Source organism: Anas platyrhynchos, chromosome 7 (assembly GCF_047663525.1).
Source record: "Anas platyrhynchos isolate ZD024472 breed Pekin duck chromosome 7, IASCAAS_PekinDuck_T2T, whole genome shotgun sequence".
NCBI classification, from domain to species: Eukaryota; Metazoa; Chordata; class Aves; order Anseriformes; family Anatidae; genus Anas; species Anas platyrhynchos.
The window spans coordinates 6,649,765-6,668,673 of NC_092593.1; the positions used below are offsets into that span (position 1 = coordinate 6,649,765).

General features: G+C 37.5%; 2 long non-coding RNA genes across 2 annotated transcripts; both read right to left on the reverse strand.

The window, feature by feature from the left end:
- Window positions 1-5,878: 5,878 nt before the first annotated feature.
- LOC110353461 (uncharacterized) lies at window positions 5,879-6,390 on the reverse strand. Its single transcript, XR_002403958.4, has 2 exons — window positions 6,258-6,390; window positions 5,879-6,142 (listed from the first exon to the last, which is right to left on the reverse strand). It is a non-coding gene; the product is annotated as an uncharacterized lncRNA (long non-coding RNA).
- Window positions 6,391-9,971: 3,581 nt separating this feature from the next.
- LOC140002911 (uncharacterized) lies at window positions 9,972-16,365 on the reverse strand. Its single transcript, XR_011810551.1, has 2 exons — window positions 15,682-16,365; window positions 9,972-12,920 (listed from the first exon to the last, which is right to left on the reverse strand). It is a non-coding gene; the product is annotated as an uncharacterized lncRNA (long non-coding RNA).
- Between the last annotated feature and the right edge of the window lie 2,544 nt (window positions 16,366-18,909).

Genomic DNA, 18,909 nt, shown 5'->3' on the forward strand with positions numbered 1-18,909 from the left:
AAGGTGAAATGAAAAATGGAAGTAAATATTTTTATTCCTTATTTGTAGACACTTTGGTAAAAACAAATAAACAAAGAAATGAAAACAACCAAATCAAACCAACCAACCAAACATCAAACAAAAAAAAAAAAAAAAAAAAAAACACCTACAAAGTTAAAGCTCAATTCAGCGTAGTGCTTTGTATTCCCAACACTAATATCTGTTGTTTTTTGCATCAATAAACACATTAATCAGAAGGAGGAAAACTGAAAACATTATTCAATGATCCAATAAGATTGGATAATATGAAGACAGTAATAAGCAAAAAATGATAGATGAATGAAAACTGTGATAACATAAAAAACATAGCCTTCCAATACACTGCTTATGGAATTTGGATGGGTTTCAGAATTTAAGTATGAAAAATTACTCTTGTTATCTTATTTTAAGAGTCCCCTGAGATTTTATGATATAAATTTATAACACAGTACTTAAAAATTGAATGGATCTATACCTTTGTTTTCTGACATGAGAGGGAACTCCTAATTAAAATAATGGACCATACATCTGCCAGAAGTATGTGAATTCTTTCCTACAGTTCTTAAAGGTTTTATTTTTTGCAGTACAACATAACCCAAATTATTATCTTAAATGTTATTTCTCATTGGTTTTACTGTCCACTACTACTTCTTCTCATGTACCTCTTTTTATTTATTTATTTATTTATTTTTATGCCTATTCTCCTTGGGTATTTTCATTTCATATAAACTGACATACTGTTAGCTGGAGGTTTTTTTGGGGGGAACATCTAGCAATTTTTTGTTTGCCCAATTTAAAAAGTGCTTTAAATTTTAATGAAAAGGGAATTGCAACAAGAAACAAGAATGTTTCTGTTTGAAAACACATAAAACTACTTTCAGATTGGTGTTTGTTTTCCAGAAAAACTTTCAAGCCAACTGCATTTTCTCAAGCTGTGGAACAGACTTTGATGTTAATATGCTAAGAATTGTATGCGTGTGTCCTTAGACTTTGATCTAGGTGAGTTTCCATGTATCCCTCTATTAGACAATAATATTGTCATCTGATCTTCTGGAAACAAGGCATATGCAGTCATACTGTTCCTGTGCAAATCAAAAACAGCTTTTAAACACATTGGCCAACCAAATTTGACAAAGGAATCAGTGATTAGTCCTAGATGTTTTACTTAAAATAAGTGGTGAAGTAAAGGAAAGGCATTTCCAGTCTGAAAAGGCATTTGTCTGTGGGATATTGAAATGCTTATGTGGGATCATATAATGTTCCAGGTATAAGAAGAGTTTCTGAATAAATATGAAATGAAAATCCACACACAGACAGACTTCTTAGTTCTGATTATGATGATGTATTTCATTTATATAAAGTATTGTACTGTTTTGTTTGTTTGTTTGTTTTGCATTTATTTGTACGCATATCTAAAAATATGCAATCTTAGTGGCATGCTAGGCAAGATAAATTCTGTCCTGTAAAACAGTCATCTAAAATTTATTTTCCAAGTTCTGAAATAAAAATAACAACAAACCCCTCTTTACCTCACACGATCTCACTTCGATTTAAAGTAAAGATATTGCTCCAGTTTCTTTAACATCTTTAAAATCACACACACTTGTCCCTTAAGTAGATGATTTTGAATTATGAAAAACATTTGCTAAAGATGGATTTTTAGACTACTGGAGCTTAAGATTTTCTGGTAGATTTTATCACCAACACATGTTCTTCTAAATCTGTACTAGTCCTGAAAAACTGATGCAATGAATTTATGCTTCCTAGAAAAATCAAACTGAAAGTTTCTGTTTTGTGTAACACCATTGACTTCCATGGGTTTTCTGTTGATTTATGTGAATATAAATGAAATCAGAGAGGACCCGGTAGAATATGTTGTAGTTTACACAAAAAGGATTTATCGCAAGGATCATCAAAAGAATTTTTCAACATAATTTATAGAACTGTTTACTGACTGTATCTGACCTTCAAATTTGCTATTAAATATTCACTCTAAGGACTTCTCTGTATATTTAACTAAAACTTCAGTTTTGAAAGGTTGCCTAGCACGTTTCTACCTGTTGTTTTCCTCACAGTTTCAACAAAAGACAAAAATTAATATGTAAGGAATACACCTTTTCTACTTAGAGTTGGCAATGGGAATTCCAATAATTTTAAAATGAATAGTCCTATTTTGTGATTTAAATGATGATATGATCCAGTGCATTGGATTAGGCACTATTTTATTCTTTCTCATTTCCATGATGTGTCCTCATAATAATTATGTGTGTGAAAATTTGTCCTGACTGTGTTTGTTAGAGTTAACTAAATACTGCTGGTGTGTGTACCCATTGTGTGATTGAGGTCTACACTTCCTTGTAGAGTAGAAAACCTTCCCTGTGATTTTATTAGGAAAAAAGTTTTCTTTAACCATATGTTAGTCAGAATATGATAGTGCCGTGCTTTTGTAGGGTAGAAACAACCTCTGGAAAAAATGTTAGAATGTATTAGCTAATCCTTTTCAGTGATGCATTTTTACAGCCTAATCAAGATAAACCCCAGGAGGGAAGGAGAGGTTTGTGAGATGGATCTGTGCCCCGTGTGGTTTTTCAAATGGTTTTAAAGTCCATTTTATTAACAGAGTGCAGTGTAGTATGAAATAAACCTGAAAGCATATGGTTTTGCCCTGCCAGAGAACCATAGGTTGATGTTCTTGTGATTTTTCCCACTCCCAGCTTCCCTCTGCCAAGACTCAGCAGCATTGGGCTAACAGCTGGACCTCAATGCTCCTGATTTTTTGAGGTTACAGAAGTGGCAGTGAACTGGATGGAACAGTGGTGCCAGAGTGTCTGAGCCAAGCTCTTTATCCAAGGCTGGAGAGGATGAGAGTGGAAGAGCTTCAGAGGTGGTGCCACATGTTTTTTTGTGGGCTTGTATCTTTGCAGGATGAAGGGCAGTAAGCTCCCCTTCTTCAGGACCCTCTCTGGGGTTACTGTGGATAGTCCTTGGGTGGGATGTGCCAGTTATTTGTAAATTAAATTTTATAAGGGGATATTTTAACGTGCTTTCTTCCCCATTAATAAAACCGATTTCTCTCTTGAAAGGAAAAGACAACAAAAAAGCTGACAGAATTTGATCTCAAGAGCTGCAAGTGAATCTGCAAGATAAAATTAAGTTTTGGTTGATCTGTCAGAGTCCAGGGATTACTCCTAGCATTCAGTCTTTCCATGAGCCTCTGCTGTTTTCCCCACAGCTGCCAAGGCCATCAGGGATGGGTTTTGCTTTCTTTGAAGTGAAGTGCCGTAGTGTGACTCCTACAGAAGGCAGCCGACAGCTCCTTCTTCTCAGACCAGGAGAATGCCAACATGGATACCCATTCAAACTATCTAAAACATCTTTATCCGTGTTGCAGAGTAAGCTCAAGATTTCCTCACATGTATCACATAAAATATCCCACATAGTTCCCTGGATCTCTGTTATATTCCTTAACACTTCCTCCTAGAGCTTCAAAAGCGTTTTAAATTAAGTCAGTTGCAGCTGCTCTGTCAGGAATTCACTAAGCACTGCAGCCACTGAAGCAATTAAAAAAATTGCACAGAAGGTAATTAAAAGCCTTACTGGTTCTTGCTATTAGACTGACATTTTAAATGCCTCTAGATGTTTTATTGTGCCAATAACCTATTTCCCTAGTCTCAAAGAGAAATACAACTGACATCAGTAATTTACTAAAATATTCTACAGGTATCATAACGTTCCAAGTAGAAATCTATATTAAATTACCACAATTTTCTGTTCTGCACAGTCCTTGCCGCACAACTTAATGAAACAGTGGTTATTTGTTAATGGGTATTGGAGCTTAGTCTCTTATTCTCATTCCCAATAGTGAGCTCTGTAATATTTGTATGACTTGTACACAAAGAGATGCATTCTGGTTATCGTGTGGGCTGCAGGGAGTCAGGCAGAGATTTGTCTTTTTTCTACACGATAATACAGTGGAAGTCCTGGTTTATTGCACAGGGTGATTTTCTGTTCCCTTCCCCATCCTCAGGTGTACCCAAAAAGGAAAGCTGGCAGGATATTAGGCATTTTGCTGTCTTTCAATTCTAGGTCTGGAGATTTTGTAAGGATTCAGGGAAGACATTGTACTATAACATTTTCCATCTTATAGCCTCAAAATATGAATGAGCTAATTCAATAACTTCTTCATAGTGCAAATGAGCTACTATTACTCATCCCTGAAAGGAAGCTACGAGAAAAACACATGACAGAAGATAACTGGAGGTTGCCTAAAGTCATTCAGCAATTTACTTAGGGTAACGTAAATAAAATCCAGCTCTCTTGACTTTTTCCCCTTGATTTATTTTGTATATCCCCTTTGAACATAAAATCTAGCCAGATTTCACGTGTATTATACTTAGCTGCAGAGTGTACTGAAATAAGACTATATCAAATTGCATTCATTTTTTGTATAATTTTATAATAAATAATATATAATAATTTATAATAAATAATTGGTATAATTTTTGAATGATAGAGATTAACAGAAATTATTCTGATGTGTAAGCATGAGAACCAGAATTAACGATGAACTTTCAACTTTCATTCCACTTTTTCTCTCCTGAGTGGCTGATTCCTTGGCCCTAATGCTGTATAAACATGAGTGTTTTGGAAGGAATTTCAGCACTTAACAAACCCACACATATTTTTGTGACCCATGAGAAAGCCTACATAGGCTAGTTTACATTGACCTCTGTGGTGTCTTCATTGGTGTCCTGCTGATCAATGCTATATGTCTCTACAGTTTGCATCAACAGGAATGTAAAATTGCAAAACTCTCTTGGCACTAATCTCTGAAGCCACATCTAATTCTATTTTATAATGAGGCATTGAATTATTCCATAAAGTGAGATGCCTGTCAGCTTGTAGCATAGCTCTGTGGATGCTGTATGCCACCAGAGATAAACAATCAGTAGGATTGATCAGGCAGGCAATCAGTTAAACAAATCTGAGTAGAAAAAAAATATACACATACACTGCTGAAGATGAAATAGATATTTTGATAAAGTTATATAATGAAAATGTGTGATGTATGAATATAGTGACTGGTACTACCAGTCACTAAATTAATAGAGAGTTATTTTTGCATTAAAAAATAATTTTCTAGAGGAGGCAAGCCTAGGGATCAGAACATTGGGATCCATGGTCAGCTCCCCCATTTTGCAACAAATTTGGCCTTCAGTCATTTAGTTTCTCCTCCCTCTAGCATCCCCACTACCCATTTCAGAACAACAACAACAACAAAAAAAAAAAAAAAAGGTGCAAAACAACTTCATCCTGAAATGTTGGGATACTTTGAATGTAACTCCATTTAGAAAGTACTTTTTAAGTACTATGGTTGTTGGGGCCCTCATAATAAATAAAATGACATAAGGTTACAAAAGTCTACAGATGTAGTACTGCCCATGAGAAACAATAATAGTAGAGTTGTGGTAGTAATATATTTTACCCCAGTTGCTAAAAAAGTGCTTGTCTTGGCCTCAAGACACTACTGATATCTCTTTAAAAGCACAATCTAGGTCTGAAAGCAAATCCTGAACACTTCACCAGGCACAGGCCGTACCCCACTAACCCTGTAACTTCTCCCTATCTTGCAAGGTACACCTCCTGTGGGCTAGGGTGTCCTTATCTGTCATGATCTCATACCATTAATCCAGTAGTGATTCAGACCCTTTGGTCACTCAGACCTGCTCTGTTGTTAAGTCAATGAAATTTTATTGTCTCTGAAGGACACTGAAATGGACATTTGATCACAAAGTTGGCATGCTCTTGTTTTGCTGTGTCTTGGTTTAAATGTCATTGTTTAAAGCCACAGGTTGAGATATGTTATTTTCTGTGTTTAACTACATCTTGTCCATCACATGGTTTCCTTGGATTTATTTATGCTCATATGAGTTCTCAGCTGCCTTACAGAACCCTTTTTTTAATATCATTTGCCACAAAAAAATCTCACCAAAATTCAAGTTTTCTCAAAAAAAATATCATTGTCCTCTACTCAGGTTAAAATGTATTGCATTGGCAGTAGTGGGAAGGCTGAATCCTCAGTGTGTCAATGACCCCATGCAGTCTGAAGTTAGTAGGAGCAACACTGTAAAATAAATAATTAAGTCAGTGAGTTTGCTCCTCTCCTTTCAAGATGACAGGGAGGAATCCCATGAAACTGGACTTCTCAGCTCTGTTGTTTTCACATATAGAAAAGACACCTCTGAGAAACAGTAGTTCCTTCTGAGCTTTGTACCATGAAAAGTAGCAAGTCACCAGCCAGCTGCTTGTAGTGCCTCTGCTTGCCAGAAGTTCTCTCCCCATCAGCCTGCTGGCTGAGCTGCTTGTGAGATTTCTCCAAATGAATCACTTAGTGTGGGCAGCTTAAATAATAATGGATTCTCATCAAGCAGGTGGGGGAGCACAGTTGGGTTTAGTAGAGGATGTGTCTGCAGCAGAAGGGAATTTGGTTTTACAAGGAGCAGAAGCCAAAGCTCTGAGACAGGTTTTCCTGTTTAGCATGTGACATGAAAGACTGAGGCAAAGTCTGCTGCTTTAAAGCTTAAAAAACATTTTAATTAGGAAATATTTTTATGATTAAGTTCAACTGAGTAATAGTCTTAAGACTGTTTGGATGGAAAACATAACTGTTTATTTGGAATTGTAAAGTTGTGAGCTAATTCACTGACATGCAGTGTAATTTGTGATTAAGGTTATCTGCAATATCTAACCTTTTAGTAAATGCCAGCTGCATAATGACTGTCAGTTTTTTCTCGTCAGATATTACACTGCAGAAGGCTCTATCTGACCATGAGAATCTATTTAATAAGACTCTAATGGGAAATGACCAGTATCTGAGCACTACAGATTAAAAGTGACAATGCTAATTGACTGCAGAGGTATCTACATGAAGAGGGACCAGAAAAATCATTTAAGTCTAAATGAAATTGGACTGATTTGATATTTGAAAAAAGCATTACATCCCTCTTGTGTTTAGCAGTGTGAATTAATTGCTCCATGTGTCAGAGAGAAATGGTTTCTATGTAGCAATAGGCTAAGATTGGTGGGGAGTGAAGAACATTAACTTGAAGGCTTTAGAAATACTTATTAGTTTACTAAAATTACAAGTATACAGGAAGGTTTGTATTGTATGGAATTCTGATGTTGAGGAATAAATTGGTATTTTGTATATGTGGAGATCAAACTCTAGAAAACATTTAATAATCTGATTGTGTGGGTTTGTGATTGTTAGGAAAACAAACGTGGAGCACAACCATATTTCTGACCTGAAGATGTGAATTTAAGCCCCTTTTTTTCTCAGATAGCTTTTAAAGAAACATTTTCAAGTAAATAAAACATGGAAAAAATCCCAGATGTTTTATAAAGTGTAATTGGTAGGAACCTTAACAATAAGAAAATGATCGTACATGACATATGCTCATCACATATCAAAAATGACTCAGAATTGTTGGGTATTATTGTCTAATTTCTATATAATTTTCTGTGCACAAATCTGATTTTGCATTCAGTTAAGCAGGTTGCAATATAAATTAATTTCTCTACCTAATTTTTTATATGTCTGAGAAAGGAATCAGTCACACTGCATTGATTTCCAGGAATCTGTGCATGGAAAAGGCAACATTTTCATATTTAGATGCACTATAAATTAATGCTATTTTTTTAAATGTTAGACATCCTTTAAAAGTCCCAAGGAAATAACAAAAATTCTCTTGTAGTGTGGTTCTATGTACTTCAAAATTGTATGTGAAAGTAATTATAATACAGAAAAGTCTTAGAGGTTCAATGCACACCCCCTCACTCCTTGAAATCTAATCAAATTCTCTTCAGCAAAAGAGAAAGGTCTTATATATTACAGCAGCATGAGTCTTTTTTTCCTGATTTTATTTTGTTTTATATAAAAATGAGTATTTCAGTTCTACCTGGTTGTTTTTAAAACCAAGTGAATGCAAGAAAAATTGCCAATGAATTCAACACAGAATTCAGAGGGTTAACAGAGAAAACAGTTATGCATGCGCTTAACTTCATGTGACCAATTTTGTTGAAGCTGGAGGAACATGTGGCATGGTTCAGACTAAATGGATCCATAAGTCTTTGCAAAATCATCTGCTTAGCGTCTCTGGTGGAAAATGAAGAAGGAAAGAAACACAGTAATTTTACAGGAATATGCACTGAAGAATGCACTGCTTTTCACTGACCCTGCTGTATCCCCTGCTCCTACCTGAGAAAGTATGCAATATACTCTGTGGGACATTTTGACAATACAAGGAATGAAACAAAGAAGAGAAACAAAAAAATAATAATTCTAAATTCTTTGAAATACTGTAATTTTGGGTTATTGTACAATTTTCAGATTAAGTTTCAGGTAATTTATTTTTTTAATGTAGCTGCTTTTGTGTTCAGCTTATAGAATGCATAGTATTAAGGTAAAATGAAGAAAACCTTACAGTTCAGAAGACAGATTACATTTACTTTTATACAAGAGTTGGTAGATCATTTGTATAACTGCTGCGATGTAAAATAATAATCCACAATTATTTGCACAGCATGGATTTGGGAAACATATTAAAACAATCAGCATGAAAGTGAACTGTAGAATATATTGGACTTAAACATATGACCTAATTCTTCCTTTATGTCAGTTTTAGGCTAATATAGCTATTGTTATACAAATAAAAACAAAGAAAATTTCACTGATTTTAGTGCAGCTGGTTCTTAGATAAGTGAAAATGTTTAGGCTTCTGATCTGAGGTCTTTAGTTTGAAATAAAATACACAGTGTTTTTCTGGCCTTTGATTTTTTTTTTTGTAGTTAAAAATAAGTCAGTAGAGTGCTAAAGAAAAAAGAGTGTGAATGTTTATATAAATAATGTAACTTTTGTTAAATTTGATCATAAAGGCCTTTGAGGTCTTTCTGTTTCACAAACTGAAAGCTTTTTGAAGCTGGTCTGCATAATTCAGTCAAATATAGATACCATATAGCTGGATATTTATATTTTTTATTCAGCATATATTTTTGAAGTTATGTCCTTGCATTCAGCTCACTAGTAACTGTTGAGGCTTAAATACTGAACTCCAGTGTCAGATTTTACATAGGAAATCTATAAACTGCTACTTACTCATTTCTGATATTGCAATGAATATTTTTGAAAACTGGCTAGATAGAAAAGTAGTTGGAATGACTCATATGTTTTCTGTAAAGGCCAAAATTGCCCATGTTTTATTCTAGAGGAAAGTACTGATTGACTATTGGGACTAACTTGGTGAAATAAGTCATGTGGTTTTCTCTCCACAAATACTCTATACTTTACCTTCTTCTTTTCATCCTTTGGCAAGCCAGGACTAACTATAAAATGTGTTTCTTGTAATATTTTATGGTAGATTACACCTCAACAATCTCTGTGGTTGCTGAAGACAACCTCCTTTTCTTTCTCAACTTAAAGCAGAGATAAGAAGTTGTTTCGTGTCTTTTTGTGCTTATATGTTAGCACAAGATGTAACTGTAGACAGAAACAAGAATACATTAAGAATACATTAGCACAAGTGTGAGATCTGTATGAAAGTGCGAGACATAGTTCCTCAAAATGATATTTGGTAAGCATGGCGGAACGGATTTAAAAAATGTTGTCGCGTTAAAGGGGTGTAGCTGATTAACCGTCACAGGCCCGTTTGGATTCAGAGTACTGAACCAGTCGGACATTCACCAAAACTGGGGGTCCGTTCGGACATTCACCAAAAACGTAATAACCGCCTGGGGGTCCACTCAGACATTCACCAAAAACGTATTAACCACCTGGGGGTCCGTTCAGACATTCACCAACAATGCATTAACCGTCTGGGGGTCTGGTTAGATTCAGAACACTGAATTATCACGGATAATCACCCTCACCCAAGTCGCATTAATGAAAGCTATCACAATGCAATCAAGTATGGTTTATTACAGCAACAGATAATCAGGTTCTTTTGGATTGCCGGCGATAGTGACTGTCTGCAAAAGCAAGCTAATATGCATGAAATACACAGGCGTTATAGGTGTTATAGATGTGACAGGTGTTATAGGTGTTACAGGTGTTATAGGTGTTATAGGTGTTATGGGTGCACAGCCTAGAAATAAATGCGTTGAAAGGATCAAAGACTCTATATAGAGATTTATAAGCAAATATTCAGATCTCACCCAAAGGCGTCCCAATGGGGGGGGAAGAGAGGCTCAGCCCGTCGACTGATCCCAGGAGTCAGGAGGTCCTAAGGATGCTGTATGTCCTCGGGATGGTATCTCCCCTGACGATGGTATCTTCCCTAACATCCCCTCTCTCTTGGGGCAATTTATATTATTTTCTATCTTTTAGGTGGAGCTTGAGTGGCTCTAGTCAAGCATATCTTAGTTATGATTGGTGTAAAGTTTTCCCGTCTCCGTTTAAAGTAATAGGCTCCGAGAAATTCAGAGCGCATGCTCAGTGAGGGGTGGTCGCACCTTGGAGGCGGGTAGCTTTTGGGATGGAGGTGTGTTTTGGTATTATAATGATATTATAATGAGCAAAAAGTACACTAGGGTACAGCATTTGTCAAAACATGACAGGTCTTTGGCTTAGGGTGGCAAAAAGTGCAGCTTTGTGCACAAGAACAATCGAGGCCCCACCTGATTACAGAGCCTAGCCGTGGTGTCTCCACTCCACTCCACGCTCCGTGGTGTTCCTTAGAGCTAGCACACCAAGTTTCCCCAGCGCGATAGCATCTAAGGTTGGGAGCCTAGGGAATGCTCAGATAATGCAGTTATGCCCTACCCTGAAAGCCTCTTCAATGCTGTACCTTTTCCTTAAAAGTGTGAATGTTAGTTTTATTTTCCTAGTTACTTCAGGCATTTACACCACATAATCCACCCCGTGACTATAGTCACTCAAGCTTCACGACAGTTGGAATATGTCAGGGACATCACATACATTCTCGGATTGAGGTTTACCGAGTGTATGTACATTGTGTAGTGATGCTAAACGTTTCATCATAAACCAGAGTTTAGCATACAAACTAATTGTCAGTATAAAACATAATACAGTATTAGCAGAACAATAACAGGGTGAAGCATCTTGTTGAAGATTCCCTTGGCAGCTGGCGATCATCCAAACAAAGTGTCCCACCAACGGTGTCTCTCATCTCTCTGCACTCTTTCCATCACTCGATGTATTTCTTGTGCATCATGATGGACAGTAATCAGAGTCTTTTGTCCATTTTCTCAGACTTGTGTCATCAGCTGCTTCAGGTCCTCATGTACCAGCAATTTCTTCACCAAGGTGAGGTTCATTCCAATAGGAGTAGGCAGCAGTTCATGAAGCAGAATATAATTAGATGCAATAAGTTGATAAGAAGTGACTGGAACTGAGTATTTAAAATCACATCCTAGAATTTTGGTAAAATTGCAAACACAAACATTAGAGTGATTACTGGTATCTACAACTATAGAATCACAATGAGTTCTCATACAAACACAACCTTTCCCAATATATACAAGTACAGTTTTAAGGGTTTCATTAGGATGTATCTCAAAGTGGCAAATATTTTGCTCAGTGTCAAGACAAATGTCTTGAGATTCCAGCGTGTTACTTTCACAGATGAAACCTTTTTGTTCACGCACAATGCATGCATTTACATCAATTGTTTGCCACTTTCCTCCCTCTTGATGGGCCCATACTTTATGCTCTTTAGGATAAAGTATAGTTCCATTATGATTGAGTCCTAATGCAATGATTGGATATACATTGTATACGGTGGCATTACTTATAGTAAGTATAAAGGCAACAATTTTATCATTTTCTGCATAATGGGTAAAGTTGACTAATTGCCACCAAGCTTGAAATTCTTTTTCAAATTCTGAAGCATTATCCCAAATCAGTTTTCGAATTTCAGTGGGCAAAGTTTTTCCTTCTCCCTCTCTAATAATAGCTGCTGCTACAGATTGTATCCATAACTGTGCTTGGATACAGCTCAAGGCAAGGGAGGTATTGCCTTGGGCTTTTCCAAGGGCATTTACAATTAATTGATGATCATTTTCCTCAATTTGTTCCCAATGGGGCAAAACATCTGATAGAAGCCATTGATTTGCTCCTAAAGCCAATAAGGATAATTTTATTGGTTGTTCCAATTTCCTTAGGTCATCTGTAGTAGCAGTTATTCTACTCATTAAGACCTCAGCATCAATGTTTTTTAATATACCTAATCCTGTTCCCAATAACCTAGTTGCATCCTGTGGCCCTTTTTTAGGGACCAACTAGGGTTAAAGAGAATTTGTTGTTGTCCCACAATTTTAATTATGTAAGGACCTGTGTTGAAGATGGAAGGAGTTAGACCAATGGGAGGCTGAGTCGGTTCATTTTCAAATATCTGCAGGGGCAGAGGCTTCTTATCCTTTGACCATGAATTCAAATAGTAATTCTGTGCCTCTGTAACCCCAAAGACAGCACACAATTATAAGTTTGGTGAAAGTAAAATTGTACCAGCAATCAAAATTTGGTTCAGTTATTTTAGTTATTTGGCAACCAATTTGTATTGTTTGTCCAGACATGGCTTAAAGTTCAGCCATTCTTAGAGAATCATTACAACTCCATTCATCTTTTGAAAATATTTTGTTTCCATGTAGAACTAAAGTAGAGAGATTTAGGTCCTTTCTGTTTTGAGATGTTCCAGTGACTGTGCTATACTGTGACAATACATGGTTAAATGCCACGGTGAAACACCTCAGCTCCATGCACAGCCACAGTAGCTAAGTTTCCTTTAAGGTCTGTAATTGCATCAAGGTCAGGGTAAAGCATAGCATCATTAATCCAAACTGTTGATTCGTCATCTTCCAGCTGTCCATATACAGTTCGCTCAGGGTTCCTGTGAACACAAAAGAAAATAAAATATGCTCGGTTGTATTCAACCGGCAGGGTTAGAAAGAGGGTGAAATAGCAATCTTTGATTTCCCATGCGTAGAAATATTTGGGAGTAGTTAGCACTATTGCTACTGTTAGAAACACAGAGGGCTTTCACTATCTCTGCCATGTTTGGAACTGCGGCAGTCAAAGGTGTAGTGTTAGCGTTCAGCTGTCTGTAATCCACTGTAAAATGCCATTGCCTGGTTGGTTTCTTTACCGGCCACACTGGTGAATTGTAAGGTGAATTGGTCCTTTTAATAATGTCTCTTTTTTCCAATTCTGTTACCACCCCGTCAATCCCCATAAGTGCTGCTGCTGGCAACGGATATTGCCGAACATTAGTAATTTTAGAGGGAGGTAAGGGTATAGATGTTTGTAGCAGGCTCAATTTTACTGTGTCCGAATCCCTTTGATATGTCGCGAAACTCCACACTGTTCCATCAGGGAGTTTCCACATACAACCATGCAGTATGTCAAATCCTAAAATATTAGTATATGCAGCACCAACTAATACTTCTACCCTGGTTAATTTTTGTTCCTCTGGCAACCAGAGTGAAATTTTTGCAGTGGGGCATTGTTTTTCCACACCATTGATTCCCGTGAATTTAACCCTGCGTTGACCAGGTGTTATGCTCAGGGTTTGTGCTGTTGCATGTGTAATTACTGACATTTGGGTCCTGGTTTCAATAAGAAAATTTACCAATATTTTTGGGGGTTCAACAGGAATGGCAATGATAGGGTCAATATGTTCATTAGAGAGCCATTGAATTGCTAATACCTGCCGAGCAGGGTGGCTCATTGCCCTCCCCGGGGATAAGAGTTTTTTTGCTGACACAACTCGCCTCGTTCCCTATTAGGTTTCAATCTCTCTTTGAATTTGGGATATCTGGGATTTTTAGTGTGGATTTGGCGGACTCGCCGAGAGTGGTCTTGGGATTTAATACTGGATGAATTAATCCAGCCCATTCGGTGTCCGTACTTATCTATGTCTTGTACCAATTCACTCCAGGTGGGAATAGGGGAGTTAGGATTTTGCCTACAACCACTATCATCATCCCTACAAGCAGCTAGTATATGATCTTGGGTGTTTGCTACAAACATCTTAAGACAATCAGGGAGTCCACGGATGAGAGGGGTTAACCGAATTGAATCAATAGGAGCTAACATCGGGGATTTCCTAAATTCATCTCTTTCATATATCGCCTGAATGCAGGCTGCTTTCTGTACTGCTACAGCCAGGTCAGCTCCTGGTGTGGTGGTTAAAGATACTCCAGGTCTCCAAAAGCCTCCTACCTCTTCCTCACTCAACATCATTCGATCTCCTCCTTTAAGAGAAACTCGACACACATACTCAACTTCTGATTCCCCTGATCGCCTTGAGAACTTCTCCTGTATTTTAACCAACTCTGCTGGTGGCAATGGAATCGTTCGCACAGTAGTGCGAATTTCATCATTATCATCAACAGTAGTCTCAGTCTTAACCAAAGGTCTCAAGGAAATGGATTGGGGTTCAGAATCAGAAATCTCTTCAACGCCATCATCACTGTCAGACCAGAAATCACTGTCCCAGCTTTCAGGTTCTGCACTATGCAGCACTCCACGAATCTGCTTGACCGGAGCACAAGGCTGTACTTTATTTAACAGATGACTAACCCTCTCCAGCATTTGTTTAAGATGATTATTCTCACTCACAAGTTTATCATTTTCAGTCACAAGTTTGTCATTCTCAATGGAAAGTTTATTATTTTCATCCAAAAGTTTATCCACTCTGATTCCTAATGTTTTTCCCGTCTCCCTTTCAAAGGCCAATGATGACTTCAATATTTCATTCTCTGATTTCAAAGCTGTATGTTCCGCATCAGAGATCAATTTGGGAGCAGGAGTTTCCTTAGCTTTTTGCCGAGCACAAGACAAACAATCTCCTAACACAGCATAAATCGCACCTTTACCCTTTCTTTGACCAATCTTTCGTGAAGCCTGACACGGCTCAATGTGCTCTACCACTTTCTCCTCATCTTTCCAAAACTTTTGGGAAAACTCCTTCCCTGCCTGGGAAGGGGCACATTTATATTTTTGCAGTAGTTTATCCATAGCAATCCTGCCGACTACGCCAATTTTACTGTCGCGTTAAAGGGGTGTAGCTGATTAACCGTCACAGGCCCGTTTGGATTCAGAGTACTGAACCAGTCGGACATTCACCAAAACTGGGGGTCCGTTCGGACATTCACCAAAAACGTAATAACCGCCTGGGGGTCCACTCAGACATTCACCAAAAACGTATTAACCACCTGGGGGTCCGTTCAGACATTCACCAACAATGCATTAACCGTCTGGGGGTCTGGTTAGATTCAGAACACTGAATTATCACGGATAATCACCCTCACCCAAGTCGCATTAATGAAAGCTATCACAATGCAATCAAGTATGGTTTATTACAGCAACAGATAATCAGGTTCTTTTGGATTGCCGGCGATAGTGACTGTCTGCAAAAGCAAGCTAATATGCATGAAATACACAGGCGTTATAGGTGTTATAGATGTGACAGGTGTTATAGGTGTTGCAGATGTTATAGGTGTTATAGGTGTTACAGATGTTATAGATGTTATAGATGTTACAGGTGTTATAGGTGTTATAGGTGTTATGGGTGCACAGCCTAGAAATAAATGCGTTGAAAGGATCAAAGACTCTATATAGAGATTTATAAGCAAATATTCAGATCTCACCCAAAGGCGTCCCAATGGGGGGGGAAGAGAGGCTCAGCCCGTCGACTGATCCCAGGAGTCAGGAGGTCCTAAGGATGCTGTATGTCCTCGGGATGGTATCTCCCCTGACGATGGTATCTTCCCTAACATCCCCTCTCTCTTGGGGCAATTTATATTATTTTCTATCTTTTAGGTGGAGCTTGAGTGGCTCTAGTCAAGCATATCTTAGTTATGATTGGTGTAAAGTTTTCCCGTCTCCGTTTAAAGTAATAGGCTCCGAGAAATTCAGAGCGCATGCTCAGTGAGGGGTGGTCGCACCTTGGAGGCGGGTAGCTTTTGGGATGGAGGTGTGTTTTGGTATTATAATGATATTATAATGAGCAAAAAGTACACTAGGGTACAGCATTTGTCAAAACATGACAGGTCTTTGGCTTAGGGTGGCAAAAAGTGCAGCTTTGTGCACAAGAACAATCGAGGCCCCACCTGATTACAGAGCCTAGCCGTGGTGTCTCCACTCCACTCCACGCTCCGTGGTGTTCCTTAGAGCTAGCACACCAAGTTTCCCCAGCGCGATAGCATCTAAGGTTGGGAGCCTAGGGAATGCTCAGATAATGCAGTTATGCCCTACCCTGAAAGCCTCTTCAATGCTGTACCTTTTCCTTAAAAGTGTGAATGTTAGTTTTATTTTCCTAGTTACTTCAGGCATTTACACCACAAATGTGACAGAGCAAAAATTGTAAAAGATTTTATTTTGGGAAGTTTAGTTTTAAAAGTCTTCTCTTAAACTGAATGTAAAGCAGAGATCATATATTATATTTCTCCTTGTAACATAGTGGAGGGAAAGGGAGAGGTTGAATACAAAGGTAAGAAAGACTGCTTTTTCTGAAGATCACCACTATGGAGAGGAATGTGTGTCTGCACAGATTTGCACAAATAGCTCCAGCAGACAGCATATACATAAATCATTTTTAATACCACAGGATACAACAAAAACTAGTTCTGTTATTTTTTTTCCCTTTTTTATCTTCCTCAGTTTATATAGGAAAAATGCACATATCCATTAAAAAAATGGTTTTCTTTTTATTTTTTTAAATGTCGATATTGTGCCAGAATCATTTTTAACCTCACTGTAGAATCCATCACTGTCAATAGATACAAGAATGCTTTCAATTCTTTTTTTTTGTTTCCAACAACTTACCATTTTGACATGTAAAGAAGAGTCATTTTGTAAAATTCTAAACTTTTACAAAGGTAAGAAATGGCAAAATAATAACAACATTTGTCTTCTGTCAGGAAATATTGACATGGTATTACTACAGCAAAATTGGTTTGTGTTGTGAAGTGTGTCTCATAGATAAATCAGATTTGAGACTTTTTTAAGCTAACTAAATTGTACTTTAGTAGTGATATGTATAAGGATATCAAGACACGGGCTACTGAATTTTCTTTTCCTCTTTCTCTCTCTGTTTTTCTTTCCCCCTTTTAATTTCTTTCTCCTTTTTTTTTTTTCTTCTTTTGCTCTGTCTCTCTTTCTTTCTGTTTTGCAAAAGCTGGATAAAAGCAATTCAGTCAGTGAAAAGCAGTTCCTGCTCTTTATCTGCCTTCACTCGTTTTACACTTGTCTCTAATGTGATTGAATATGTCATGAGCATACAGTGCATGCCTCAAGCCTCATAAACAAGCAGTGGTAAGATAACTTCTACAGATTTATTTAAAGATGCCTTTGCCTTGTCAGATTAATTATATATCATTCCAGTATGTTAGGATAAGCACATTTATATTTTCACATAATTAAAATATGGGTGAGACATGAGTAGCCAAAATGGCTTTGTAAAATCTTTATAGACACATGCGGTTTATCACACTCTGCACTGAATACTTCTTCTGCCTGAGATGTACAGCTTTCTGAAGGACTTGCAGAAGATTTGGAAAGTACTACTCCTTGTGGTCATGCTTTACTGAGAGTTGCTAAGCTGACATCTGGCTGAGCATCTTCTTGCTTCAGGGCATCCTCCATGCCGTCATAGGAGGTGCTGGCCACTTTGCCAACTGCACGGTTTGAACGGGTTTCTTCATGCCTTGCTCTGCAGAACACCAATGGTTTTCCCCCATGAACTTGAGAGGAACAGCAGCAAACAATTAGCAGTTCTTTAATACTAGAAAATATCCATCTGCTCTTGGCACAACTGTTTGTCAACATACAAATAGCTATGCTACCAGCAAATGGAGCAATTTTCTGCATCTGGCTCATGCTTTCTTTCCTCCCTGTGCAAGTGGAATTTGCAGTTCAGTAAAAGAAATTAATGTAGTTGCAAAAATGTCTGGTTTTGCCACATTATCTTAAAAGGAGTATTTTCAAAAAAAAAAAAAGGAAACATGAAGATATTTATTTATTTATTTGTTTGTTTGTTTGTGGCACTGGAGTACACTTTCCCACTCAAAGAGAGGTAGATAACATATCTGATGGGCTGTGTTTAATTTTGCATTGTGTAATTAGTTACCTGCTGGAGTTTCTCACAGCTTTTCCATTCACTCGAATAAAGGCTAATCCTAACTAAGAAACAAGTCATTCTGTGACCAGTGGAACTTATGAAGCTTCGCTTCCTGCAGCTCCCTCCCATGTGGTTTCTCTAGTGTCTAATAGCTTGGTTGAGTTCACACTGCAGGTTTTCCCATAGTAAGATACCCAGATTAGTTTCCTTCCATTTGATTTTCTGCTTTCACAGAACAAGTAGAAATGTATTTTAGATTTAACAAAATATGCAAATAAAAGTATCTTTTTTTTTTTGAATTTTGGTGTTTTACCGTAGCCTCAAAACTTCATTTTACTTTTTCCCCATTGTCTGATAATAAATGCCATTAGCTGTGCATTGGATACTGCAGTAGTGCTTAAATACCTGTAGTTGCCCTTGGTTTTGCATTTGGGTTTCTGAAACACTGCAGTATTTCTGAGTATTTGGAAGAGGGAAATGACCATTGTTTCCTCAGATATCAACATACGGTACTTTGGAAAACTTAGTTTTTGTAGGATAACCTTTGCTGTTTGGAATAGAGAAGATGATGTACTTTCAATAACTGCTATAAAGAATGTTTTGAATTTCAAGTCCTGGGATTAGGAAGCCTTCACAACTTTGTCAGTTAAGGCAGACATCAAACCCTGTGGAAGAAAGTTTGGGCTGGCCCAAGTTCTGTTAGGAAGGGCACATGCTGAGTTACCTATTTCTGTCTGGCATCTCCCTGTCCATAATT